Raw genomic sequence first — 23,068 nt, 5'->3', positions numbered from 1 at the left:
TGAGCAGGCGAATTCCGATTTCTCTGGCTGGTGAAGGAGGAAGGGGCGGGGGCGGGGGGCGCTGAGCCAGAAAAACACCCAGTAATCTGTCTACAACCCCAGAGTAAGGCGGTGTGGGGTGGCGAGGCAGTTCAGACTGGGGCAGGGGTGGGGGGAATGGGTGCGAAAGCTTGGTCCCACAATTGCAGTAAAAGCTTGAGAACAACTCTAGTTTCTCTCTGTCGAGTCGAGAAGTAAATTGAACAGCGAAAGGGGAGAACAAACACGTGGGTGACTTGGAGAGTTTGGAGCAAAATGTTCAGCAATCCTTAGCAGAGGGAAGGAGGGAGAGATGGAAGGAAAGGCGGGAGCGAGGGCGCTGTGGGAGTTACACTGTGTCGGTGTGTGGTGTGTGTAAGCATGTGTGTATCAAGTGGTCCCTGCAGAAAGCACCTCGTTTTAGCAGCAGGCGAGTTCGTAGAGATCTGATTACAGTGATTTTCCCCTTAACATAAAGTGCTCCGGAAGACGGGGCATGGAAGTGGCATTTCACCGGAGTTTTAATAGATGCCTACCGCTCCAACTCCAAGAAAATATTCCAAGAGCCAAATACAGCTGCTCTGAGGAGTTAGCTCCAGATTCTCTCCACTCAGGAACGGTGGTGGAAGTTGGGCCCCTTTTCAGTCCCTTTCCTGGCAACCGGGAGCAGCTCCTTTCCCCGCTGTCCCGGACCCTCAAAGCCACAAATCCCCTCCCCCACACGGACAGGGGCGCACACAAATGTTTCAGGAGCTGCGGATCCTTGGCACACCTAATGGCGAAGCAGGGCTCTCATCACCTGTCTTAGGCTTGGGCAGACATTGATGGGCTGCAAGTGCAAGCCGCGTATCTGATGGGTACTGTGAACGGTACATCAGGGTTGGGTGTGGAAACAGGAAAACCTGAGGCTGGGATTGTTTGTCCAACGCTAACTGACAGTAGGTTGGATTTATTAGAAAATCTTAATAGTGTCCAAATATGTTTTTCTGAGTTTCCTTCATCTCCCCCTCCATCCATTGATCCCTCCTCCCTCTTCCTTCCTTTCTTCCTCCCTTCCTTTCTCCCTCTCTCTCTTTCTTTTTCCTCCCTTCCCTTCCCTTATCTTCCATTCCCTTCCTTTCTCTCTTTAATGAGCATCTCTCTGTGTTGTATACACTATGGTCAAAGGGAATCCAGCCAAATAGAATATCCCAACCCTGATGTGCATGCGCGCTCCTCATACCCTCTGCCTTCCTCATAGCTCCAGAAGGACAGACATTGTTCCTGGTAATGTCATTGTACCTGTTAGATAAGAAGAGTGAAAATTATAGTTAATAATGTCAGTTCAGATCAATTTAAATGCTAAAGATTGGCGTGATTAGCAGACGTTCATAAAATTAATATGCAAGTTTCATTTTTACAGTCCAGACTGCTAAAACCCACATGCAGCTTTACCCTTTGAACAGGTGGGTGTTCATCCACTTGGGCTGAACAGTTTATATGTGGGTCCCCAAAATGGAATAAAGGCAATCATGGCAGTTTGTATGTTTGACCTAGGGATAAAAGATTTTTATGAGACTGAGCTCTTGCTGTATGGTTTAGTCTCTCAGTTGTGTCCGACTCTTGTGACCCCATAGGGTATAGCCCGCCAGGCTCCTCTGTCCATGGGATTCTCCAGGCAAGAATACTGGAGTGGGTTGCCATGCTTTTCTCCAGGGGATCTTCCCGACCCAGGGATCGAACCCAGGTCTCCTGCATTGCAGGCAGCCCCCTTACCAACTGAGCCACCAGGGAAGCTGCAGCCCTTAGTAAACATTAAATAAGAATAAGAGTTCTTGCGTACGTACTCTGTGGGTTGATTGACTTTGTAGAGCCTCTTAATTAACTTCATTTTTTAAAATAAAATAGAATGTTTGAGAGGGTGGAGGGAGAAAAACGAGCTAATTGGAATAGAGGTATTGCATTGTTGATTTGAATTTATTTTTTGCTCTGTTCTCTACACTGATTAATTCTTCTGTTTGAAATTTGTTAGTTAAATTGTTCACAGAAAACTAAGCTATATAACATTTACACATAACTTCCTCTGTGGCTCACCTGATAAATCATTGTTGTTCTATTTAAGGATCTTTACATCACTTATGTATTTTCCAAACACTTGAACATTGCATTTCAAAATTTCTTTAATATAGTTGCTTTTGCAAATAAATGTGTTTTTCAAGGAAGTGTGGTTATTACTTGCATTCTTTAAAGAGAACAGTAACAATGCTTAAAAATTATCCCTAAATTGCTTTCATTATTTGAACCCATTAACAACACTGAGATGGAATGGCACTATGTCCACTTTATTGATAAGAACAGTGAGACCTAGAGGATGTGAGTAACTTGTTCAGTAACGCATGGCCTTTGAGTGTCAGAGCTAAAACTAAAACCTAAGTCTCCTGACTCAACAAAGGTGATGGTGCTGGCTAAAATAAATGTGTGTAGAACCTGGGGTGTTGACAGAATCAAGAAAGATATGAAATGGAATATGAAGTTTATATTGATTGATACTACAGTTCATAAAGCCCAAATGAACCAAATGTGAAATACGGTTTAAATTTACTTTTTAAAAAATGACAGATAGCATAAGCTATGGAAGCAGTGAGAGATTTTAACCCTTATTTTTAACTTCTGCAATCCTGGCCATGACACTTGTGTTAATGATTACAGAAGAGGCAAACCAGTGTATCTATTGACTTTATATAATAATATAATGATAAACATAAAAAGCAAATTATCAGAGAATCGCATATAGTCAGAAGATTTCAGGTTGTTTTCAATGATCTTCTAATTTGAAATAAGCATGTGAGACATGAGCAAAGAGTATATGTTTGTGTGTGTATTCCTGTGTGTGCCATCATCCAAGTGGAAGGCTTAAATTGTCTGTCAAGTTAACGTCTCTGAAAAAGCCTCATGGATGGATGGATGAATGATTCCCTATGGATTATCAAAAAAAAATATGTCTTTTAAAAGGCTATTTTTAGAATGTATAGTAGCATTTCCAGATATGATCTTCACTAAAATTCTGAGAATTAGTTACAGTGTGTAAAGCAAAGAGAAAAATGTATATACTTGGTTGAATGAAAAAAATTGTATAAATAGGAAGGAGGCAATCCTCAGACATTTCATGATCCATTCTTTTGATTCCATCTAGAAATGTAGGTATGTCAATAAATTTTATATTAACTTGTATCTAACAAGGTAGATCCATTTTTTAAAAGTCAGTGTGAAAGGAATTTGAAATAATAAAATTACCAGAGGAATGCCTTTATGTCATCAAGAGAACCAAAGGAAATATTTTTTAAACTAGCACTTTTTAATATATATGTATCAAATCAGTCATTTTAACCAGTAGTTCCTCAAACTATAACAACTGTTTAAACTGATAAATGATTTACTTATTAGATTTCTTTTTACACAACAGAATATTTTCTTTATCAGTCTTTTCTAAATCTGCAGGAGCTGTATATTCTCAGTAACAAATTAATGCTCAACATCATTAATCATCAGAAAAATGCAAAGTAAAGCCACAGTAAGATACCACATCACAACTGTTAAAATGGCAACTATCAAAAACACAAGAAAATAACAAATGTTGGTGAGGATGTGGAGAAAAGGGGACACTTGTGCACTGTTGGTGGGAATGTAAATTGGTATAGCAACTATAGGAAACAGTATGGAAGTTCCTCAAAAATTAAAAATACAAATACCATATGATCCAGAAATTCCCCTATTGTGTATTTACCCAATGAAAAGGAAAACACCAATTTGAAAATGTATATGCATATGTATGTCCATCGCAGTATAATTTATAATAGCCAAGATATGGAAACAGTCTAAGTGTCCAGTGATGGATGAATAAAGAAATTGTGATGTAATAAATGAAGGAATATTATTCAGCCATTAAAAAAGGAATGAAATCGTGCCATTTGACAACATGGATGGACCTTAGGAACATTATGCTAAATGAAATATCACAGAGAAAGACAAGTACCAAACGTACCAAATGTACGAAAATGTCTCTTTTACACGTATAATCTAGAAAAATAATAACTAAAACAAAAAATAAGCTCACAAAGAACAGACTTGTTGCTAGACATGGGGAGTTGCTGACAAAATTTCATATTTAAATTTTAATAAGTAAAGACATTAAAGATATTATTTAAATATTTTGTTAAATAAGAAAGCATGGCAAAACTAATGTTTTTCACATTTCCTATAAATATTGGCAAAACAGTATTCAGTTCAATTCAGTTCAGTCACTCAGTCATGTCCAACTCTTTGTGACCCCATGAATCGCAGCACACCAGGCCTCCCTGTCCATCAGCAACTCCCGAGTTTACTCAAACACATGTCCATCAAGTCAGTGACGCCATCCAACCATCTCATCCTCTGTCGTCCCCTTCTCCTCCTGCCCTCAATCTTTCCCAGCATCAGGGTCTTTTCAAATGAGTCAACTCTTTGCATCAGATGGCCAAAGTATTTTAGTTTCAGCTTCAACATCAGTCCTTCCAATGAACACCCAGGACTGATCTCCTTTAGGATGGACTGGTTGGATCTCTTGCAGTCCAAGGGACTCTCAAGACTCTTTTCCAACACCACAGTTCAAAAGCATCAATTCTTCAGTGCTTAGCTTTCTTTATGGTCCAACTCTCACATCCATACATGACCACTGGAAAAACCATAGCCTTGACTAGGTGGACCTTTGCTGACAAAGTAATGTCTCTGATTTTTAATATGCTATCTAGGTTGGTCATAACTTTCCTTCCAAGGAGTAAGCATCTTGTAATTTCATGGCTGCAATCACCATCACAGTGATTTTGGAGCCCAGAAAAATAAAGTCAGCCATGTTTCCACTGTTTTCCCATATATTTGCCATGAAGTGATGGGACTGGATGCCATGATCTTAGTTTTCTGAATGTTGAGTTTTAAGCCAACCTTTTCACTCTCCTCTTTCACTTTCATCAAGAGGCTCTTTAGTTCTTCTTCAGTTTCTGCCATAAGGGTGGTGTCATCTACATATCTGAGGTTACTGATATTTCTCCCGACAATCTTGATTCCAACTTGTGTTTCCTCCAGCCCAGTCTAAAAATAGTATTAGACATTTTTTTTTAAAAGCACTGATTTCAATGTTTCTGTATGTTCTGAGACTTTTGGTGCATCAGAAGAAAAATATCATGAATCCATTACATTTTTTGTTCTGAAATTGTATATGTTCCAAGTATGGGATGGAGAGGCGTGAGAGGAAGGAGGTAGAAGAGAGAAAGAGGTAAGAACCTATCTGCCAAGCATGGAATATAGGTAAGCCCTTCTCTGGTTCTGATTGAAACATGTTGGTCCAGTTGCCCACTTAGGGAGTAATGATAGGGAAATCTATAGCCTGCAATATCCACAAGATACATTTCTCTAAAACTATGCTAACTCTGTGGAAATGTCAAGATGGGGAGGGACTTAAATTTAAGCTAACCTGGGCTACCACTGCCCAGCTTTTACACTTGAAGAAACATGTATCCTGCGGGGTTACATTACTTCACAGAATAGTTTCCTGGAAGAATAAGAACTATAATTTATAGCTATTTTATATCTCTCATTGTGGCTATGTTTTAACAATGACTGTCCCCATTTCCGAGGTTATAGCCTGAAACCAAAAGTTTAAAAATTACTTTTAAAAGGCATTTGTGAGTAAATGGAATATTCAGATATTGGCAAGAGAGACCACTTCAGAAAACAAAATGCTCTTTTTCTTTCCAAGTTGGATGCATCCATACACAACACACACACACATACATCCAGTAATGAATTGGTCACTAATTTCTATCTCCAAACTTTAATGTGGTTTTCAAAAAGTATCTTGGGAAGAGTTCTTAAGCATCATGCAGTATAATAATCAAGAAAGACTAAACTCTGTTAGTAAATGTTGGTAGTTATTCAAAGGCCTCAAATCTAAGAGGGTTATAATTATGTCCCTCTTAACAGCTTATTTTCCATCTACAAGTTTAAAAATACACAATATGTGAGTCTATAACTTGATTGCTGCTAGTCCGGGCTCATAGCAAGAATGTTGCTAAGGGATTATACCAAATAGCACTTTATTATATTTCAAAAGATGTTGTGGTTATTTTTACCCCAAGGAACATTTTCCTACATTTAAAAATAGGAAATCTAAATTTTTCCAAAGAAGAGGGCATTTTACTTTTTTTTTTTTTTAATTCATCAGCTAAATTGACTTGACCCCATACACTCACATACCACCATCACCATGACCCTTAGCAAACCACTTTGGAAATTAACTAAGAAATAAGGTACGTTTTGTCATCTGAATACACATTTAGGCATTTGTTGATCTGTTGCAGTGTGTATCGTCACTGTTCATCCAGTGGTCTCAAGCCAGTGATATCCTTAGGCTCTTCCTCTCCCTTAACTCTTGAATTTCAGAGACATCCAAGATCTTTTAATTCCACCTCAGAAATATCTCATGTTTTCCATTGTCATTTTACTGGTTCAACTCTTCCATCATCTGTCTCCTAAACTGTTGCAATAACTTCCTAAAAGGTCTCCAACTCTGATCTCCCCTGACTGTCATCTATTTTACACTCCAAGCCACCCAACCTCATCCCCTTGTCTGAAATGCTTGGATGATTTCTTTTTGCCTGCAAGACCAAATCTCAATTTCTGAGTCTGACTTTTTGAAGTGCTAGCCCAGTCTCTTTCTCACAAAAAGTCTTGCTATCCAGCCTCTTCTGTCAGCCCCATAAACATCACCACACTGAACTTCTTGCCATGTGCTAAGCTCTCTCTGCCTGTTCACACTTCTTTCTTTCTGAAGCTTTTTCTTGTTTCTCAATTGCTTTCCCCATGCATGCCATACATCACTGCCTCCTTATCTGTTTGAAAAAACTCATGAAACTTTTCAAAGCTAGCTTATATATTACCACTTGAGTAGACATTGGTACAAACAGAAGAATCTTTCTCTCTTCTGGGCTTCCACGTTATATTTTTGCATATATCTATATTCTAGCAGCTACCAATTACAGTTTTGTATCTGTCTCTCTCATTAAGTACAGTAGGGCCTTGTGGAGAGCATGGTTTATATAGATGCTCATCAAATAATGAGCTTTTAAATGAGGAAATAATAATAATGAAACCTTGCCTTTTCAGTCTGTGCTCTCTCAGAGAGGGTATATTTGATTTCCTTAATAATATCTATGAAATAACAGACCTGGTGATATTTTGCTCATTTTATAGGTAATCTAAGAGACTATAGATTCTCCCAGGAATAGACACATGTGCATATTCAAAGACAGAACTCAGACTTTAGCCTTGAAACTCCCAGTCTGGTAATCTTTTCATAATACTGTGAGATATATGTGGGCAGGTATTGGATGAGAGGCAGCCTATCATTTGATTAAGACTACGAAGACAGAAATTATATTAATTATGAAGGTTGAGAATCTAGCTTATATGAAAACAGCATCAGAATGAAAATAATTCTAATGGAATAATGTCTCCATTTTTTTTTAGAGAGATTCCTTTACAGACTAAGTTCTTAACTTTGGATTCTTTGGCTCTAAAGGATCTGTTAAAAGGAGGAGGGCACATTTGGGGGAGAACATTTATCAAATTCTCAACAGGTCCTCGATTGACAAACTTTAAGGCACTGTGTTCTAAAGTGAACTAAGTCACTGACTAATTCACTAAGGGAACAATTGTAAGAACATCACATTCCAATGGAGTAATACTCTCGCTGAAGTGACTAAAAGAAATCCGTTTGAAATGAGATTTTTAAAAAATGCAACACTTTAGGCAGATAAAATCAGAACATATCATATATTCTTTTAATTCAAACAACATGATATTAATTTAGGAATAAAAAAAGTTTGATGGAACTGAATGAGACCTATGTATATATGAAAATTTAGGATTTAATAAGAGTAATATTCCAATTAGTGAAAGCAGGATAAATTATTTAAAATATGGTGTTTATTTCTTGAAATGAAAAAATTCCTTACCTAACACCATTTAGAAAATCACTTGAAATCAATATAAAATTATTAAAAACTTAAGATTAAAAACAGACAAAGGACATAAAGAGGTAATTCAAAATGGAAGAAAGATTAATGACAATATACATTTGAAAAGGTTCTCTACCTTGTGGATAGACAAAAATAAAAAATTAAAACAGCAATTTTATTTAATTTTTCATATATTTTTGAAAAAGATTAAAAGATGAATAATTCAAAAGGATTGCAGAAGGCATGGAGAGGTAGGCACTTTCTAATATGCATTAGTGATGAGTATAAATTAGGAAAACCTTGGGAGGTAATCAAATAATGTGTAGCAAAATTTTAAATGTGTATACCTTTGATCTAGTAATGTCATCCTTGGGAACTTGACCTAAGACTATAATTGAACAAAGAAGCAAAGAGGTACATTGCAATATTGCATATATAGTAAACATCTGGAAACCACCCAAATATCTTTCAATAGAGAATTGGTAAAATAAATTATGTCATATCTACAACAGAAGAATACTAGATGAAGAATGAGAGTGATCTACATGAATTGAAATATAATTACAAACCCTATGAGTTAAGTGAAAAAATAACTTAAAGACTAGATAGAATATACTACCACTTGTATGTTTTATGAATGCTCATATTTATACATATGAGGTTATGTGCGTGTATATGTGTGTGTGCCTATTTATGTAGATATGTGTGTATGCGTATTATCATAGGAGTGGAGTTGTTCAGAGGCTCAGTTGTGTCAGACTCTTTGCGACCCGCATAGACTGCAGCATGCCTGGCTTCCCTGTCCTTCACCGTCTCCCAGAGTTTGCTCAAACTCCTGTCCATTGAGTTGGTGATGACATCCAATCATTCCTGCCTTCAGTCTTTCCCAGCATCAGGGTCTTTTCCAATGAGTCAGCTCTTCACATCAGGTGGCCAAAGTATTGGAGCTTCAGCTTCAGCAACAGTTCTTCCAATGAATAATCAGGACTGACTTCCTTTAGGATGGACTGGTTTGATCTCCTTGCAGTTCAAGGGACTCTCAAGAGCCTTCTCCAACACCACAGTTCAAAAGCATCAATTCTTTGGTGCTCAGGTTTCTTTATAGTCCAACTCTCACATCCTTACATGACTACTGGAAAAACCATAGCTGTGACTAGATGGACCTTTGTCGGCAAAGTAATGTCCCTGCTTTTTAATTTGCTGTCTAGGTTGGTCATAATTTTTTCTTCCAAGGAGCAAGCATCTTTTAATTTCATGGCTGTAGTCACCATCTGCAGTGATTTTAGAGCTCAACAAAATAAAATCTACCACTGTTTCTACTGTTGCCCCATCTATTTGCCATGAAGTGTTGGGAATGAATGTCATGATCTTAGTTTTTTGAATGTTGAGCTTTAAGCCAACTTTTTCACTCCCCTCTTTCACTTTCATCAGGAGGCTCTTTAGTTCCTCTTCTGCCATTAGGGTGGTGTAATCTGCATATCTGAGGTTATTGATACGCTTGTACATTCCCCCCAGAAGAAAAAAAAAAAACAAATGCTAATTGTTATAGGTATGAGAAGAGAGGATAGTTAATAGAGATCTCTGATGTTTTATGTTCTTTCTTCTGATTTCCTTTAAAATGAGTATCTGTTGTTTTTATAATAAACAAAAGATATATTTTCTTTTTTAAAAAATCTAGTATTTTCCATTTATTTAGGTTAACATATTTTATTTATATCTGACTTTTCTTTCCTCCCTCAAAAGCAAATGATTGTGTCACAAAACAATTTCGTAAAAGGTAAATTGAAGCTGTCAAACAGAAGAAAGTGGAAGTGCCTGAAAATAGTATGCAATAGGGAAGCAGAAATGCATGCCATTGATTCTTGAGTAATTGGTAGAAATGAGTCACAGATTTGGCTCTGAGCTTCCTATCAGCAAATCCAAGGAAGGAAACGCTGTCAGTTCAAGATTCACAGTAAGTTAAAGAATAATGAGTTGTTTGGAAGAATGCATTGGTGTTAACTCTGAAAATTAAAAGTACTATCTCTCCATGAATCTTTTAAAAGGATACTTGTGAAATGGTGTGTAAGTTTTCAATAATTTTCCTACACTGTATAAAGTATTAGGTAAGTATGAATGTGCTTGTAACTATGGCTATTATAAACCTACACAGTGATGACCTGATGTCTAAAGGCATTTCACTGCAAGTCCATCAGCACTGGAGCCTCAGTTGGCATTCTCACCATGGTTTCCCTTTAGTGCTGAATGCTATGTGTGCTCTGCTAAATATGGCTTCATTCTCCAGCTTGGAGAATTCCTCTAAACCTCATCTCCACTATTCAGTGTAAAAACCTTGTTCTTATTTGGTTACCCTGTTTCGATTTGGATACCCTATTTGTTCCCTGCTTTCTAGAGAAGCTACATTTTAAGTTTTATTTCTCCAGTTTTTCCCTCAAATGTTGCTTTTTGACTTGGTTGGTCCCCCTACAAATGTGCGTAGTCACCCAGTCGTGTCCAACTCTTTGCAACCCCATGGACTATAGCCTGCCAGGCCCCTCTGTCCATGGGGATTCTCCAGGCAAAAATACTGGAATGGGTTGCCATGCCCTCCTCCAGGGGATCTTCCCAACCCAGGGATTGAACCCAGGTCTCATGGATTGCAGGCGGATTCTTTACCAGCTGAGCTATCAGGGAAGCCCTACAAATGTAGCCCTCAAGAAAATCCAACTTGGTTAGCCCTCAAGTTTGGCTCAGAATTCTAGGATACCTTAGCCCAAACTGGGTCCCACTTATTCATGACATGAGAATGGAGTCCAAAGGAATAGGAAAATTCAGTCTTGGTATCCAGCTGTCTGATTTTCTGGCATGATAACCTACTTCTCTACATTTCATAGATTGTCTACTTCAGTAGAATGCTCCAGAATAAACTAGTTACTAAGGTAGCCCTGATAAATACATGGAGTTGTCCTACCTGTAGATCAGTTAAATGGTAGAAATTACTCAAAATGAGGTGGATGTTTTACACTAAGCTACTTATAATCCTTCTCTCTGAAAACAATTAGAGAGTTACAGCCTTTGTCTATTGAGATTGCTTCAAATTCACAGCAGTGCTGTGATTGTTTTCCTATCGTTATTGTTAGCAGGCAGGTATGCTTCCAACTCATCTGGAAGGAATTTAAAACCACTAGAATACAAAGTGAAAGTTTGAAATGTTCTATGTATATTTTTGTTTTACTACCACTTGGAATCATTCCCACCAACTGGGGTCTTTCAGTTGTATTGAGAATCAGGTTATTATCTAATAACCAATAGCCAGGGGTCTCTGCTAAAATCATATAGCTACTCATCATGGAAGTTTCTACTACAGGTACTAAATGTGTGTATGTGTGTGCTCAGTTATGCCTGAGTCTTTGAGACCCCATCATCTGTAGCCTGCCAAGCTCCTCTGTCCTTGGGATTTTTCCAGGCAAGAATACTGGAGAATGTAGCCATTCCCTTCTCAGGGGATCTTCTTGACCCAGGGATTGAATGTGTGTCTCTTGCATCTCCTGCATTGGCAGCCAGATTCTTTATCATCTGGGAAGCCTCACAGATACTGAATAAAGATCATCAAATACCAAGAAATACTCATGTTGTTCTTACAGGTTTTTTGAGAAGTAATAAGTAGTATGAAGATGATATTCATATAGAATGTGGCTATAAGAAATTCATACTTATATTAATAACTAAGAAGCTGACATATACACTAACTGAAATAGCCAATAAGTCAATAGATCCACAGTTTGTGGGAAAGAGAATGTCTCTATAGTTTCAAAAAACCAGACCTATCTTTGTGTCTTTGAACCTTCCCACACAAGGGCCTCTCTGCACATCTGCCACAGATGCCCTTTCCTCCCCATTCAGTAGCTTTGATACCATCTATTCATACTTCAGATCACAGCTCTAACATCATTTTTCCAGTAAAAACTTCTCAGTTCCCCTAAACATATTGTAATACCTTATAGTTCTTTTTATTGGACACCTGATGTGAAGAGTATATCAACAGTACTTTTAATTAAAAAAAAGAAAACCTACTTTCTTAGCTTTCAGTTCAGTTCAGTTGCTCAGTCATGTCTGACTCTTTGTGACCCCATGAACCGCAGCACACCAAGCCTCTCTGTCTATCACCAACTCCCAGAGTCCACCCAAACCCATGTCCATTGAGTCGGTGATGCCATCCAACCATCTCATCCTCTGCCACTCCTATTTCCTTTTGCCTTCGATCTTTCCCAGCATCAGGGTCTTTTCAAATGTCTCAACTCTTTGCATCAGCTGGTCAAAGTATTGGAGTTTCAGCTTCAACATCAGTCCTTCCAATGAACACCCAGGACTGATCTCCTTTAGGATGGACTGGTTGGATCTCCTTGCAGTCCAAGGGACTCTCAAGAGTCTTCTCCAACACCACAATTCAAAAGCATCAATTCTTCGGCACTCAGCTTTCTTTATAGTCCAACTCTCACATCCATACATGACCACTGGAAAAACCATAGCCTTGAGTAGATGGACCTTTGCTGACAAAGTAATGTCTTTGCTTTTTAAAATGCTGTTTAGGTTGGTCATAACTTTTCTTCCAAGGAGTAAGCATCTTTTAATTTCATGGCTGCGGTCACCATCTGCAGTGATTTTGGAGCCCCAAAAAATAAAGTCAGCCACTGTTTCCACTGTTTTCCCATCTATTTGCCATGAAGTGATGGGACTGGATGCCATGATCTAGTTTTCTGAATGTTGAGTTTTAAGCCAACCTTTTCACTCTCCTCTTTCATTTTCATCAAGAGGCTCTTTAGTTCTTCTTCACTTTCTGCCATAAGGGTGGTGTCATCTGCATATCTGAGGTTCCTGATATTTCTCCCAGCAATCTTGATTCCAGCTTGTGCTGCTTCTTCCAGCCCAGTGTTTCTCATGATGTACTCTGCATATAAAGTTAAATAAGCAGGGTGACAATATAGTGAGCTTTAAGACATGACTATATGAGCAATTGAAATAACTAGACCATTGAACTGGTTGATCAGCTTGGCCAGAAAGTTCAATGTAATGTTTCCCCAGAAATTTTTCTTAATTGATTGGACAAATTAAAGTATTGATGATATTGTATCAGATACTCCTTTGAATGTCACAGCATCTGCTGGAGCTCATGAAACATTTCAGAAATGTTTAAATCCATCAAGAATCTGTTGAAGACGTAGAGAGGGCTGGTGGAAAAGGAATACATAGACCAGCACTGGCCGTCAACCAGGCTGGCAGCCTGTTCATTGCTTTGGATGCTGCTTGTGTCTAAGCATTTGCTTTAAATATTTGATGTCACTAATTAATGAGTATTTTGGATTTTTTGTCTATTATAAAAATCTGCTTATAAAAACTGTAAGCATGTGCGATACAGTATTATTAACTAACATACAGATTTTGTTCACATTTCACAAATTTCTTTGCTAGTGTCCATTATTTATTTTCTAGTGTCCATTATTTACTGATCTAAGATTCCACATTGTATTTAGCTGCATTGAGCAGCTTTAGCAGCATGCAACAAATTCTGACAAATTCTCTTTTTTTTAAATTCTGTTATAAATATTTTCAAAATTTCCCTGTTATGGCTTGTTAGATACACTCATCATTTAAAAATGGGCATTTAATTTCTAAATACATGAGATTTTTTAAGTACCTTTCATATTAATTTCTCACTTAAATCCTTTCTTCTCTTCAATCACACTATCTGTTTTTTTAGTCTTATAGCTTGATTGAGACTTCCAATGACTAAGTCAAGATCTCTCTTGGTAAATGTCACCTTGCCCTTGAAAATATGTGGCTTATTTTCAAGTATCTTTTGATATTGATTTATAACATAATCCCACAATGATAAGAGAACATACTCTGTATGGTTTCAACACCTGTAGACCATTAAATTTTTGCACCTTTTTTGTCCTAGTCTCTCCTAGTTTATAGTCTATGGGAACTTGACTAGAATTAGTATCATGCTGTTGTATGAAAATTGTATAAATTTTAATTATGTTGAATTGGTTCATAGTGCTTTTCAGGTCTGCTATATCCTTCCACTTTTCTGTCTATTCAGTCTGTTAACTTTTGAGAGTTTGATATTGAAACCGTAACTGAAAATCTTAATTTATCTACCTAAAATACAGTTGTAATATATAGTGGAACTGTCTGTAACTTTGTTCTGTATTTTCCAAGTCTCCTATAAATGTGTTATCATACTTTCATAACTTAAAAAAAGTAAAAAGTAAAATAAATCAATGTAAGAAAATTACAAATGATAAAGATCAAACTGAAATATTGTAATTCTTTCTTCAAATGTCCACTGCCAGTTTATTTACCGGAATATGGCTGTCATATGATTTTTATTAAATAATAGGAATTTTTAGGTATATTGCTAAAGGTTGTAGTATCTCATGATTAGTTTTTTCTAAGGCACCAATCTGAGAACAGTTCAATATACATGCAGTCAGGCTGAGCAGGGTAGAGGTAGCAGAGAGAACGGGAGAAAGAAGCAACAAGACTTTGCTAAAGGTTTCTCAATTTTCCTCTAAAGACGTTAGAGAGGCCCTGATAGATTTTCAGCAGGAATATTATGTGTTTAGCTTTGAACTTTTAAAGCTTATTCTGGCAGCTATGTGGAGCATGGAGTGGGAAGAAATTGGAGGTGCAATTTAGGTGTTTATTGCAGCAAAACAGATAAGGGATAAACCATGGTCGTCTGAAACTAAGGCTATGGCAGTAAGAACAAAAAGAAAGAAATGAATTTCAGAGAGATGTTATAAATGTGTTTTATGTGACTTGTTGACTGACTTAATGCTAAAAGACAAAATGATTTTTAAGTTAAATGTATTTCTGAAAACTGTAGTTAACCCATAATTACCTAGACACATAAGGTAAATTTTAAAACGTACATTTTTGATTCCCTGTATCATTCTAATGTTTAGCTTGTATAGATGGGAGTAAGGTTAAAATATTCTTAAGACAGTTTTAAAATACTTGTCTGTATATGCGATTTGCAGTGCTGTGTTTTTGTTTCAGATAGATCACTTGTGCCATCATATTAGGCACAAAAATGCTTTTTGACTGTGAATACATAGGGAGATACAGTTCATTCCAGGCCACCATTAATTAATTGTGTTAATGTCGTTAAATTGGTTTTCTCAGCTCATTTGTAAAAGGTGAAAAAATAACTTCAAATCATTTCCTCTTAAAAGACATCATAAAGCTAATGAGTTTTCTTTTTTTCATGATCAAATCTCTGTCTCTCTCTCTGTTTCTCTTCTTTCTTTTCCATTTATTCATTCACCTTTAACTAGGAACCTTGTATAACAATCTTCCCCAGTTTGATTTTCTAATCACAGTTATTTCTATACATATTCATTCTTTCAATCACCACTGTGTATGTATGAGTGTCTGTGTGTGCGTTGTACAAAATTACCTCTCTTTTGCTTCATGTTTTAAAACTTTAAAAAACTTGCATAAGCTTTTTCTTATTTTTCATCAATTCTATTAGTTTTTTCATCTTTTACCATGAGCTTTGCCTCTAATATTTAAATCTATTTGTACATAATCTGCTAACTCACACTGCCACACCTTTGCATTTGCTATACCTCATAAACAAGCAAGCAAGCAAGCAAACAAACTAAACAGCAGCAATAAACACCCCTCACTCTTTTTTTTTTTTTTTTTCGGTTTCTCTTTCTGAAAGCTCATTTTCTCTAGTAAATGGTCCATTTCCATATTCTTAGAAGTCATACCTGCAAATATAATTCTTTAACTTTTCATTTTCTTAGAATTTAGGTATTTTGTTAACATGTTAAGTTGTGAGAATAGTGTTAGCAAAGAGATTTGCTTTCAAATCTTTTTTGTTGTCATATTTTCATGTATTTGGTTCTATGTATATGTTTTTGGCTCTATGTATAATTTCACATCACTATGTATATATCAGTTAGTATGTCTTTATGTTCTTCTTTGTCATCTTATCTTTATCCTTTCCCTTCATTCTATCACTCAGTATTAGGATACATAAGTGGGAGTGTGTTAGTCACTCAGTCGTGTCTAACTCTTGGCGATCCCATGAACTGTAGTGTCTGTTCATGGAATTCTCCAGGCAAGAATACTAGAATGGGTAGCCATTCCCTTTTCCAGGGGATCTTCCTGACCCAGCAATCAAACTGGCAGCTCTTATGTCTCCTTTAGCTAGTTCTTTATCACTAGCACCACCTGGGAAGCAGTATGTATTTATTTTCTTCTTTGTCATCTTATCTTTCTCTTTTCCCTTCATCCTATCACTCAGTATTAGGATATGTAAGTACTTAGCAACAATGGTTAGTCATCTAGTGGTTGATGGTATCATTGATCAGGTCAAGTGAAAAAAATTGATGAATTCAGTTTGAGTTTGCCTGTGAACATACATATAGGAATGTCTGGTTAATAAGGAAGTATCATCATCATCAACATCATCTCCTCAACACAACCATTTATTGATTAATTCTCTAGGGGCTTTAACAAATTCCTAGGGGCTTTACAGAGACAATATTTCATTTATTCCTTTCAACAGTCCCTGAGGTAAATACTCTTGTTTCTGAATACAGACCTGAAAAATGATAGTTAGCAAAGTTACTGAACTTGTAGATTTACCTAGCTCCAAACCAGAGTGCTCTAACTCCAAATTCTAGTTCTTCAGAGTTCAGAGATCAGAAGAATGGGAGAATGATGTAGGTTGGTTTGGGAGTTCCTAGCAAAATATAAGGGGCATCAATAAGAGCCCCCGAAGAAGGGATATCAGTACAGAAGTGGCATAAGGATAGAGGCCAAGGGAATACCAACCCTTAAAGTACACATGGGAGAGGAGGAGCCGGTGATGGAACCTAAGGAGGAATGCTCGCCTTGTACTTTTTCAAGCAAGACACAGATTCTTCATTGTGTTCATTCAAAGCGTGAATTCTGGACAAAGGACAGTTTGTTGTCATGGATCAGTTCAGTTCAGTTGCTCAGTCATGTCTGACTCTGCAACCCCATGGACTGCAGCACGCCAGGCCTCCCTGTCCATCACCAACTCCCGGAGTTTACTCAAACTCATGTTCATTGGGTCAGTGATGCCATCTAACCATCTCATCCTCTGTCATCCCCTTATCCTCCTGCCTTCAATCTTTCCTGGCATCAGGGTCTTTTCCAATGAGTCAGCTCTTCATATCAGGTGGCCAAAGTATTGGAGTTTCAGCTTCAACATCAGTCCTTCCAATGAACGTTCAGGACTGATTTCCTTTAGGATGGACTGGTTAGACATCCTTGCAGTCCAAGAGATTCTCAAGAGTCTTCTCTAACACCACAGTTCAAAAGCATCAATTCTTCGGTGCTCAGCTTTCTTTATAGTCCAACTCTCACATCCATACATGACTACTGGAAAAACCATAGCTTTGACTAGACGGACCTTTGTTGGCAAGTAATGTCATTGCTTTTTAATATGCTGTTTAGGTTGGTCATAATTTTTCTTCCAAGGAGTAAGCATCTTTTAATTTCATGGCTGCAATCACCATCTGCAGTGATTTTGGAGCCCCAGAAATTAAAGTCTGTTACTGTTTCCACTCTTTTCCCATATATTTGCCATGAAGTAATGGGTCATGGATATGTAAGGAAATAAACCTGCCATGATTAGCATATCAGGAAAAGAGTTTAGAATCTGTGGACATTTCCTGGAGTTATGTATTAATCATTAATATATGGAAAGAGAAGGTTATAACATACTAGGAGCCTTCTATATTACCTGGTAAGGGAGGACATTATGAATTTTTATTCCCTGTGCACTTAACAGATTGGAACCCAAATGCTGCTCCATAGAGTTACTCTTTAAGAATCTGATTTTTACTGGTCTAGAAGAAAGAATCAAAGCTTCAGGCTAAAAAATTACAGTTGAAGTTGAGTCATGTCACATGTGAATGTATCATTTGCTTTATGTGAATTCTATGTACATGAGCAAGGGAGCAGGGGACACCAAGTCAGGTTAGAAAGTCCTGGGACCAGTTGAAGGTAGATCAGCTGTGGAGTTCCAGAGTCAGGAGGAAACCCCAGTCCTGGAATCGTATTTTTCCTTTCTTTGAGAAGATCGTGCTATTGCTGGTTATTTTTTACATAAAATATTGCTTTGGATTCTTTAAATACTTTTACTTTTAAAATAGGTAAGAAAGAACCAGTAGAAAGAAAAAACAGTTATTTTTCTTCCAAAAAATATTATCACTCATGGGTTATAGCTCTATTATCTCCAGTCTTTCCAATCATCTTAAGTGGTTGTTTCTGCAATAAGAAGGCTTTTTGGCAGCTGTGGTTTCCTTCTGGTGCATATTAGAATTCTCCAGTCTTCATATTTCAATTTTTCTTCAAGGTGTAGGGAAGGAATTGATGTGATAAAATTTCCTGTAGTGTCATGGAAATAGACATGTTTGTGCAAAGAACCTGGAGATGCCGAGAGGCAGAGTGAAGGGACATTTTCTGAACGCTAGTATTTCATTGGAATTACCAATTCTGAGTCTTCTCATAAATGCAATTGTAAACAAAGTATCAAGGTTGTGTTGTATTATACTACTTGATGTTTTTATTTCAGCACATCTTTTTGACTTAAGAACATTTTGTTAGAATAGAAGTACTGGCATAAGTCACTAGTTTTCGAAGATACACAAAACAGCCTTTAAAAGGAATGCAAAAGTCATGGATCTTGGTTATATTAGCAGATTTTTTTTTGCTTGTGTACAAATATTAGTTTAGTTTAAAAATACATCTGGATCATCTAACCAGCATTTTAAAGCCATTTTTCTCCTCTTTCCTTCTGCAATGTATTGGATGAGCCATCTTTGTAGGTATAAGTTATGAGATATTGCCAGTTTCATGTGGTTCAGCCTAATAGAACTTCAAGTCCTTTTAAGCCCTGGACAAAAGAATTTGTCCTTCTTTCTTCCTGATTTTTAACTCAATCCAGGCTTCAACATATTTGTAGAGGCAAATCCCACTCCTGCATCCGATGAGCTGTTTAGCTAGCAGCTCTAACACTTAAAGTCTACATGGCTCAAACAACCACAATCCAAAATGTGAGTGTGGCCTTAAAAAAAAAGGCTGTTCACATGTGACCACCAGATTGCTTCATGATCCGCCCAGTCATCCCCTTGAATGTGTCATCCTTAAAAAAATCTGTGTCATCTGGGTATAGAGAATGAAAGGAATATTCTCTTGCTGTCTGCTTACAGTCTCAGAATTTTTCCTTCCAAGCCACAAACTAGAGAATTGGAATTAGATTTCTTCAAGACGTGGGTCATTGAAATAAGTTTCTCTCCCCCTCCCCAAGAATATATATTCTGTAGACATGGGAAGGGGTAAGGAATGAAGGAGAGGAAGAAGTTGTGTGTTTCAGCCCCAGGTACCTTCAGCAGAATGTATGTAGAGTAGTGGTTAGACGTGACCACTTTACTCTCAAGAATATTTGAGGTTGGAGAAATAGTCTCCAAGTATTTCTTCACTTCCTCTCTTGTAGAAAGAGAGGTGGCATGTAAAAATCCTTCCATTTGCATTGAGAGGACCCAGATTCTATGTCATTTTGTATCAGTCAGTGGAAGTTATTTCTACAATCTGTACTAACCCAATTGTCTGAATATAAAAATATTCCTTATTGACAGCATGGCCTTCTTTTTCTCCAACTTTGTTCACTAGCTGCTAGTAAATGTTAACTCTGTTTTTCTCAGATGTGTCCACTCCCTAAGATCCAACTCACTCAGCAAGCTTTCATTCATTATTAATGGACAGAATGAGTACTGTCTCATGTCTCACCATTGAGCTAATGGGCAGAGAGGGAGCCAGCACTGTTTTATTGAACCATTACTATACCAGGCCCTTACAGTAATTATTATTTCAGCTTCCAAATCTGTTTGCAAAAAATTATGATTCTTAACTAATCTAGCCAAGATCACAGAGTCAGTAAACAGCTTTGCCTCTCAAGAAAGTTGCTGATTCATGATAGAAACTTCATTTTCAAATTTAAAAATGGTTTCCTGCGAGTAGAAGAGTCTGCTGAGTTTTGTTTTGTTTTGTTTTCTTTACCACTCTTCTGTTGGAAATCCTTCAATGGTTTCCCATAGATTTTAGGATAACATTCTGTCCAGAACAAGGTCTGGAAATGTATCCATTTGGTCTCCTGTTCTTATCTGGTGTCTCATCTCTTGCCTTTTTCCCCCATCATATCATAGTCCAGTTCTACTCTATTTGTACTTCTTGTATTTCCTTCCCATTAACAATTCTGGAGAACACATCCAAGATTGGATGGGAGTGTAGACTTGCCAGGTAGAGAAAGTTGTGGACAGAAAGATCAGTTAGAAGCCTTGTTTGTTTCAAAGAAAAGCTCATGAGTGCTAATAGAGATAGAGCTAAAGAATGTGATGAAAAGTGTTAAAATTAAATTATAGGACTTTGTGATAATGTGTTAGAAGTGCTCTGGAGCAATAAATTATCAATGATGAGTCTTAAGTTTCTAGTTGGACCCCTAAATGAATGTATTTGTCTTTAAGATGAGTAGGACAAAAGATGGGGTAAATTTGGGGATGATGATAAAGAAAACATTTGTTTTTTCTCTCTTGATGACAGATTTGAGTGTTGTGGATATGTGTACATATGTATATATTCATTTGTGAACACCCAGGATTTTTCTTCCAATTTTGTTCAAATAGTGAAGTTGTACTGATATGTCCACGTGAAATATGTATGCTTTCAATATGGTACCTTTTATATCATTTTATTAGCTTTCTATTGCATTAAAGAAAATTACCACAAGTTTAGCAACTTAAAACAACTTACATTTAGTTTCTCATGGATTTTCATGGTCTGGAAGCTAGGCTTGTCTTAGCTGTGTCCTCGGTTCAGGGTCTTAGAAGGTTTAAGTCAAGGTATCAGCCAAGGCTGGAGTCCCATTAGAGACTTTGGTTCACTTTTTCAGCTCATGCTGGGAACTCATTTCCTCACAGCTGTGAAATACATGAAAGTTGCTTATTCTAGGACAGCACAAGAGAGTCTCTGACTTCTAGGCCCTGGTTTGAAGGGTTCACTGCTTAGAACGGTTCCCCATCTTCACCCCCACCCCAGGATAATCTCCTCTTGGATTAAAGTTAACTGATTAAAGACTTTAATTCATCTCCAAAATCCTCCACCTTGGTCATTCATATTCCACTGGTTAAAAGTGAGTTACAGATTTTGACCATTCTCAAGGGAGAGAATAGTGCAAGGGCTTGGGTCATTGGGGATCATAGAATTCTGTCTATGACAGTCATGTTTACACTGGTATGTGTGGGTTGTGTTTGTGTAGAGATTGTATTCCAAGTATCCCCAAACAGTGGCAGCTACACATCTCTTTGCCTTCTTATTTGGGATTTTTTTTCCTGAAGTTTCTCCAGGGTCTCCTACTGCCATTGTTAAATGTCTCTTCTGCTGACATGTCCTGGCTTCACCTTTCTTAGACAAGAAAGCATTGAATTTGGCTCTGAAGTGTACATTTCAATACACTCTCTGTGTCTTGGCAGCAATGGTGAGTGAGCTTTAGTAAATCATTAGTGATCCAGAATGAGCTTCAGTAGTTTGGAGTGTGGCCATGGCCCATATGTTTGATGCCACCAGCCTGAGTTTTACATGGAAACTGTATCAAGAAGATAAACAAATCATCCCTCTTTAAGCCTGAGTTATTAATTTTTATTGTATGTAGTGTTCTGTCATTCTTTCAGTATTGTAGATATATATGCACCCCTTCTTTCTCCCACCTACTCCAGCAAGGTTTAAAAGTATTGGTAATGAAATGGTCACAGTGGACCTATTTTTTGAGCTCCTGTCAATATATTGGGTGAGATTTTTGAAATTAAAGGCATAGTTTTGTCTATATGTGTATATATATATATGTTCCACATGTCACTCCATGAAAGAAGTAGAGATGGCTTACAAGGTAGATTTCAGGTTGGTAAAATATAAGCAAAATATAATTGGGATGAAGCAAAGAAGAGAAAGTGCAAATGTCTTCATAGTTAATGCCACTGAATTTAACTATGGCAGTCACAGTGGGCCAATGTGGCAATTTAATTTGTTCTCATTAATGTAAAAAAAAAGGAAGAAATGTATCAATTCCTTAGGGAAAACAATGTGTTTGGGGGTACTAAATTCTAACATTGTTAGAAAAAACTTCATGAAAAACTCTAGATAACATAATAAACCTTATCCTACTAGCATGTTGGCAACAAATCCAGATAGAACTTTCACAGAATATTTTCCTATAAAAACAGCCTTTGTTAAAAGCTGAGGCTGAAATGTTGAAGCGCAACTCAAGGCAGATGATTCAAGTGCTAAACTATGGTCTCAGTGGACTATTCTGGCTATTAACTGATTCTTGGATAAAACTTTTAGGGGGTTGGAGAGACATTCTTACATTCCTTAGATAATCATCCTTGAAAATTCACTGCTCCCTGAAGCTTTTGCTTTTGCTAGATACTTGGAAGAAAATTTCAAATAAAACTCTCTGCGTAGACCTGGAATGTTATATCACACATGGCTAGTTGAGATCAGGGAATATTCTTCGAATTTTACATGAGCAGATGGTAAGGTCCACTTTCAAATGAAAACGACAGGGATCCACTAGGCTGGATACAAGGCCACCCTCCCTTGCATCCAGTAAACATAGCAATAAAACTCTGACACGGGCATATAATGCCTTTTACCAGCTCCCTGTTGCTCTCACTATAAACACCCAAATTCCTCCCATAGCATTCAAGACTCTGCGTGACCTGACCCTTGCCTATGTTGACAGCTACATCTTGCGTCATTCTTGACATTGCTCTCTGTGATTCAGCCACACTGACCTAGCTTCAGCACCTGGGGCCTGTTACATTCCTTCTGCTTCAGGGACGCTGCTGTGCATGTCCTTTCCACTCCAGGAAGAAGAACCCTTTCAACCCCACCCTCCCTGCCTGTTAACTCTTACACTGCCTGCTGGACTTACT

At 37.4% G+C, this 23,068-nt stretch overlaps 1 protein-coding gene across 1 annotated transcript in view; it reads left to right on the top strand.

The window, feature by feature from the left end:
• Positions 1-23,068, top strand: part of PDE4D (phosphodiesterase 4D) — a 948,758-nt gene that overhangs the window by 871 nt on the left and 924,819 nt on the right. The window lies entirely within an intron of this gene.

This window comes from Odocoileus virginianus, chromosome 14 (assembly GCF_023699985.2).
Source record: "Odocoileus virginianus isolate 20LAN1187 ecotype Illinois chromosome 14, Ovbor_1.2, whole genome shotgun sequence".
Classification (NCBI taxonomy): domain Eukaryota; kingdom Metazoa; phylum Chordata; class Mammalia; order Artiodactyla; family Cervidae; genus Odocoileus; species Odocoileus virginianus.
This window is presented reverse-complemented; position numbering and strand designations above follow the sequence as displayed.